This window comes from Amphiura filiformis, chromosome 1 (genome assembly GCF_039555335.1).
Source record: "Amphiura filiformis chromosome 1, Afil_fr2py, whole genome shotgun sequence".
Classification (NCBI taxonomy): Eukaryota; Metazoa; Echinodermata; class Ophiuroidea; order Amphilepidida; family Amphiuridae; genus Amphiura; species Amphiura filiformis.
Genome location: NC_092628.1, coordinates 18,695,334 through 18,703,062, shown reverse-complemented (window position 1 = coordinate 18,703,062; position 7,729 = coordinate 18,695,334).

Here is a 7,729-nt window from a genome sequence, read left to right as displayed (position 1 = left end):
TTTTAAGTTATGTAAAATTGTGTAAAATGTCTATCCTTTGTCGAACACAGTTTCTGTGTAGCATGGAAAATCATTTACATAGGATTTTGAAGACAAAATGTGATAATTTTGTGGAGATACAGAATGCTAGAACATCTTAAGATGATGTTCTTTGAAGATTTATGTTGGCATTTCTAGAATCTGTCATTATAGGCAAACATGTAGGCTCATTTCGCAATGTACAAGACAAGCCACGCGCTGTGTTGTAACCGTGCTTGGATTCGTACCAGGGTCTATTGATCAACGTATTATTCATGCTTGCTCAACTGAGGATAATTTGTAAACCAGCAACTCGCATGGTACATGGGTGGAAGCCGTCTCCAGTCCCTCCATATAGAGGCCTTGCATGTGACGTATCATCTCGTAAATATGGCGGACTACTCACATGCATTCAACAAAAGCATGATTGCAATCTACCGTGACAGTTCGTCTCACACACATAACCCTGCACTACGATCAAATAGGTTGATGACAACATTTGATTGAATGGACTGCACTCCGCTATAACTACGGTGAAGGACATCGGTTCAAATCCTTTGTCTGGAGTCAATCGATAATTTCATGCAGGGCCTCTATACAAGGTCCAAGATTCAATAAAGCACAGTTTTATTGGTCGTATTGCACAAAATCATAAAAGTATAATGGATAAGGTTAAAATAATAAAATGCAAACGATTTATTTGCGGTTAAAAAGCATGTCCATATCACGTTTAAGTCGCAGTTATTGTGTCCTTCTTGGTGTAAAAAGAAGTCAGTATTTTGAAATAGACTGCGGAACTCAGTCTCAATGATAGTCATTTGATAGAAGGAACCATCATCAGAGCCTTATGGAATTTCTGTAGCGTGTAATGGCAAAGAGGACCATGACCACCTCATTAACATTGAGGGCATACCCAATTATATTGTTGAATATATAGCCCATGACCCCAGTATGAATAGAACAAAAAAGAAAGAAAGAAGAAAAAGAAAAGAAAAGAAAAACAAAACAAAATAAAGCAAATAAGAAACAATAAATAAAGAAACAAAATGAAAAACAAAGCAAAAAAAGATTAAATTTATCAAGAAAAGCTCAAACCCCAAAATAAAAATTAAACAACGGAAAAGTTTATAACGAGCCTCGAACTCCTGCTCAGTTCGCTCTTTTTAAGATGATTCAAATTCTGTCGCTTTACCAACTGAGCTAATGCAGTTAACACACAAATTTGTAGGTTTAATTGTTCGTATATAGCTATGTGTATCGATGATTTGCTTAAAACCCTTTACACTTTTGTTACTTTTGTGGATGGCGCTGTTCATTTTTTTTCGTTTTTGCACGTTTTCAAAAGCCCTCGATAGTAGGCACATGTGCTAACTATCGAGTGAATACGGTATGAATGAAGTGGTCCTTAAAATCCTTACCAAAATATTTGTTTTTTGGCAACCATAATATTTGGAAAGTACTGAAATACAGTTAACCTTAAGCAGCATGTTGCCGTTGGTTTTGAGTCAAAATCAAAAGTATGCTGTATTGAAGTAGACACACGACCTGGTGACCACTAAATTTAAAGCGCTTCGTCTTCTTGAGACCAGATCAGATGTTAGTCTTTGTTCCAGTCGCCTTGTTCACCTCCATAATCAAAGAGCACAATCCAGTTTGGAACCGAGACTAGCAATATGTACGTTTTGATCGCCGTATACGCTATCAAACAACCGTGAAGTTGAGTTAATAAGCGTTGTATGTACTAGAAACCCCTATTTTTAATTTCGCATTCATTCAATGTAAGCATTACATTTGTATTTCCCGGCGCAATGGCAAAGCCTGAACTTGTTAAATAAAAAGAAATGAAAATTTAAAAAAGCAGGGTTCCACCTGTGTACAAATTTAATGGTTATAGAAATTTTTCTCAAATATTAATGAATTTAGACAAGCATACGAGAAATAATGAACCTTTGATATGACGCCATGATGATGATTATGATTTTTAGTTCTTTTATATAGCACCTATACCACAGCAGCATGCATATGCTAAGCAACCATGATTATCTTTTTGAAATAGCCGAGTGGGCGCGGTTTTCAATGAAATTTTTTTTTTTGTCTAAAAACTGAAGCATCCTATGTATAAAAGAATATATGAATCTTAACTGCACATCATAACAATTCGTGATACCCAATTGTGGTACAGTTGACGTCGTTTTGAAAGCAGATAATTTTATTTCAATTTTATATACGCCAAAATATTTTTTGATTTTAGTGAAAATAAAGACTGAAAAGATTGTGAGAAATCTATGTATAAATTGCATAGAACCGCGATAAAGTTTATTGTCTCGTTTTTATGGTAATCTAATTTTACATTTTCTTACGGCCTTCTTTAGACCTTCTTAATTCAACGCCTATTGATTCAACAAGTACTTTGATTACTTTAAATGAAGTTCAACAAACTGTTTTTGTTAGTGTATGTTTTCATCTCTCTTGTGTTTTATCTTTTTTGTTGATCCTAATTCTGATCCTTCCTTGTTTAATAAGCCCAATCGGCATTGGAAGTTTGCAATGCATTGTAGGACAGTTTTTGCAATTTAAGGACAGTTTGTCCTTTGACCTTTCAGAAAATTCAGAAATATTGGGTTTTTGTACGTACAAAATATAATCTAAAATGTTTTACAGTATTTAAGACATGTCTGAGGCAATCGCAAAAATTAACATGTGATTTTAATCTTTTGGCTATAACTTTAAAACTACTTGATAGAAATAAAAAATATAAGTGTTTTATAAATTAATTATTTGGTATTTTTAATGATCAAAATTGTGAAAATAATAAGAAAATTAATAATAATTACGTAAATTTTCCCGATATGTCAGAGGTCAAAGTGTCCCAAAACTGCTCTCAAAAACCGGAAGTTAGAATGGCGATTGGGCTTATTGTCCAATCAAGTAGTTTACAGACTTACATGCAATGTTTCTTCCATTTTGTTTCTGTCCAGTAATGTTTCTTCTTTTTTTTTTGCTTTTAATATAGCTTAACAACAATTCCGCTACAAAAGACACATATTGGACGATATTACTTTCGCGACAGAATACACCTATCAGAAAACCAGTACAAATGGCGCTTTCAGTACTTTGACATAAATGTTTCTGGTAAGTCAGGTAGGGTTGGGTATGAGGCAAATAGGTTGAATGAATTATGGAAGGGCTAGTGGAATTACGTCACGATTTATCATTATATATCCTAGGTCTACCCAGACAAACGAGAACCTAGACCAATGACTTTGACTCGCGTAGTGAAGCCGACACTGCTTAGCAACGAATTGACAAGGACGCATACCCGGACGCAAACAAGCAGACATGTTCGCGTCTACGGAACATGTTGCATTTGACGCGGGCGATAACAGCGCAGTAACCACGCAAACGAGCGAGTCAGAATGTACGCGATATATAGCCGCGCCTAGTAACCCCGTCAATCCGTCAATATCACCTTGGATACGGGGCTTCACCTCCCGCTGTGGTAAGGGATGGGGAGTCATAGGTCTAGGTGGTATGTCTATGTAGGTCTAGACAAAAGGCGCCATTTTGCTTCCTACATGATGTTATTCACGCGTATTAGGTACAAAAAAACATTTGTTAACATTTTTGCAATTTTAAATTTATTATAAGTTGAGTATTATATTCTGTAGTAAATCGATGGAATATGACGGTGGGTTAAGTGGTGTAATTTGTTAAACATTTTCTTTTCACAAACCACGAAAGCCCCGGGTCAGCTTCAGTTCCGCCCTTCTTTCACATTTCTTTCCCAAAATAATCGCGAAAACAAGCGAGACTTGTGGCTCAAGCTCAAAAAGTCCGACGTTTTTTGTTCATTTGCATTTTTTTCATTGGCATACAAACCGAATTCGCAAATTTACGGATGACACCCTCTGAAAGTTGTTCCTGATGCCTTCAGTATTCTTCTTTTTTGTTGTTGCAAAGTTGATGGTGTTACATGCGTGGATTAGGGAGAGGAGTGGAGAGGAGAGGAGAGCCCGAAATAGGCCCCATAATATAGGCAATAATGTCTGAGATTATTTTAGGCATTGTTTGAAGGTGGGTCCTCGGCCCAAAAGCATGTGAAAATTACTGCGGGCCCGCCGATATGGCCCGTTAAATTTTGTCACCAAAGTCGGTATTAAGACTTCAACATCGATTCATGCATGCTTCAATTGCGAGTCTCAAGGCTTGTAAAGTGTCAAAAAAAAAAAAAAAAAAAAAGGAAAAGATAAATCACAAATTGATTTCCCTGTAAACAACGGAGAATAAGAAATGCAAGAGCCGTCAATAGAGAAGTTGGAGTGTTTCATGCGATCATGTACCCATTGAAGAATTCATTGTTACCACCGAAAAAGCGTGTAGCTTCTTCCCCGCGAGTAATAGGCCAGCCTTGAGAGCTGAAGTCGTATGTGTGCTCAGAAATGTCAAACTTCCTCAGTCAAACATATCGAAAGAAGAGAGGATGGCTTTAAATTCTTAAAGAAAAATGATTCAATCCTCATTATGGGCGCCGATAAAGGCAACAGTTGCACTTGATAAAGAAAAATATGAGAAGGTACAGGATATGTTGAAAAATGAAAAGACGTATGAAACTTTGAAAGCCGACCCCAAAGCAAAGTACAAATGCAGGCACAATCCTCTCCGGAACCGAAAAAGGATATAAAAAATAGATGAAGCGCAGTACGGGCTCTTATATCCCAATACGGCCAATACTCCTAGATTACACTGCACTACCAAAATTCATAAACAGGGTAATCCTATACGACCCATAGATTGCACTGATTCACTTGGCTATGAAACGTCCAACTTCGGGAACTTAGTGGTGTCTTTATAGAAGATAATGAAATGTTAATTCTCCGGTTAATTCCCACGATGTTGTTTCTCTTTTTACAAACACCCCAATCAAAAAAATCTCACTATTATCAAGCAAAGACGAGCCGCAGACAAAGATCTAAAAAAGCGCTCCAAACTCGAAGTCGACGATATTATTGAATTGTTGGAATTCATTTTGATCACCACTTATTTTGTTCCGAGGCAAGATATATGGGTAGCGTTTTGGTGCCGCGATGCGCAGTCCAGTCAGCCCAATAATTACTAAATTCTTGAACAGCAAGCCATCGCGACTGCCTTCAATTAGTGCAAGCCACGTTACTGGCGCCGTTATGTCGATGATGTGCTCGAAATTATTAGGGAAGGGAAGTACAAAATCTTACAGATCACCTCAATACAATCGACCAAACGGATAGCATAAAATACACTCATGAAGAAGAGAAAGATGGTAAAATTCATTTCTTTTACACTCTTATCATCCGGAAACCCGATGGCACCATAAAACTCTTGGTGTACCGGAAGCCGACACATATACAGACAGACCAGTACCTAAATTTCAATCCTGAGCCCCTCTCCATCAGAAAATTGGAGTTATCAGAACTCTCTTCGACCGCATGAACTCCGTTGTTATACGGAAACAGAAGACAAAAGAAGAGAAAATTCGTAAAGAGAGAATTCAAAACTTGTGGCTACCCTGACTGCGCTATGGATGAGGTGAAAGACCAAATGTAAAATAAACTTGAACTCAAAATGCTGAAAAACTGAGATCAAACAAACCTAAGACCACTGAAGACAAGAGCAAAGGTATGGTGGTGATCCTTAATGTCAATGGCCTCTCGGAGCGAATCCAGAAAAATTACAAGAAACATAAGGTTAATACAGCGATGAAGCCCCACCAAACGCTTAGAAAAATCCAAGTCCACCCAAACAACAAACGTGTGAAAAAAAAAAAAAAACCGGCAATGCCAAAACTGTGACCTGTCATATGTCGGTGAAACTTCACGTATGTTTGGGTCCAGACTGGTCGAACACCAAGCTGAAGTAAAAAAGGCAAATAATAAAAAAATATACACGCTCAGAACGCGAAGCTACAGAAAAAAGAACAGACAAAGTCAGCTTTTTCAGATCACGTTGGCAGGGGAAATCATGTCATAAACTGGAACGAATTCAAGATCCTTGGGCGGGAGTATGATAAAAAGTCTAGAGAAGTGCGAGAAGCTATGGAAATGAGGAGAAGAGGAAGCAGTACCATGAACAGAGAGGAGGGGACATATTTCCCAAGTCATGTCTACGATGCTCTGTTAAAGACTGGAAAAGAGACTAAGAAGTACCGGAAACCAGTTTCCGGGGAAAGTGGATCAGATGATCATATCAGTCATACCCGATTAAGTCCTCCGATGTGAAGGATGAAATATTGCAGTGAATAAACATTAACTTGGTTTTGTCAAGCAAAATGGAAATATTTAATTGACATGTGTAGCATTTTAAATTTTGCAAATTGCGATCGGGCCCATTTTTAAATTAATGATATATGAATAGTGTAAATATGATGCACCAAATGGCTTTAATTGGACTTTCAGTTTGCACAATTTCAAAACTTCTCAGGGGGATAAATAATTGCCCGTTTTTGCTTCTGTATTGGACACCCGGCAATTTATGCTTAAATCAACACTAAAAACGGACTTCAATTGGCCTGTCATTCCGCAAAATTTCGGCTTTTTCAAACTAAAATTGTACACAATAATAGTGCCAAAATGGTCCACCAAATGGCTTCAATTAGTCTGTTGAAAATTTTCTCACTTCTTCGTCGCGCAACTTTATATCTAAAGCAATCATTTTTAAAACAACATGTCAACTAATCAATTGGGCCGTCATTTCGCCAATTTTAGGCTTTTTCAACCTATTTTATAACAATAGTGCCAAAATGGACCAATCAATTGTTCGCAAAAGTTTCTCACTTCTGAGGGGGCTACATCCCCCTCAGACACCCCCAGCGTAGCACAAGCAGGACGCGATGGACGCTTTGCGGCGATTTTTTTACATTTCTCAAATTTCTTCCCCCTCTGACTGATCTAGATCCGCCAGTGCATGGTAATTGGGTTCCTTGGGGTGAGTGGGAAGAGTGTGTAGTAGAGAGTGGACATGGTGATGGCATACGGCAACGCAGCAGAACCTGCACCGACCCAGCTCCTGCATTTGGTGGGCTTGACTGTGAAGGGGATGCGATGGAAGAAGAACAGTGCTATATACATCCGCCAGGTAAGAATCAGTGACGGTATGGGGACAAAGTGATTTTCAGGGAGGAAACAACAAATTTCGCGCAAAATTGCCGCAAAGAGCTGACATTTGTAATTTTGGGTTTTTAAGGCTGAAAGTTGGGGGTGGGGTAAGACAGATATTGGGGAAATGCCCTCTCGCTGCAAAATACCCCACCCTCATCCCCTGTGGTGGCGCCACTGGACTGTGATTGTCATACCTGTCCACACCCACACAAATACACGTAGGGCCTATTAACAAACTGAGAGTCGGAGACAAACAGAACAAGAGTAAGTAATACAATTATTTTCAAATGGAGTGATTTCAATACAAATGTTGTACAATAGGAAGAATTGATTTTCCTTCCCTAGAGTTCTTCTCATGTTACTCATGCATTCTTAAATATTCATATAGCAATGACCTCTGACAACCGGACGGAACCGCTGGTCGAGTTTTGATTTGATCTCATACAATACACTCCTTTACAGCCTTGAGCTTCATCTACATCACAAAAACGTCCGACTTTTTTGTTCGTTTGCAATGGTGTTTCTAACAAATCCAAATTCGCAAATTTACGGATGACCCCTGTTGCCTTTAATATTACGGT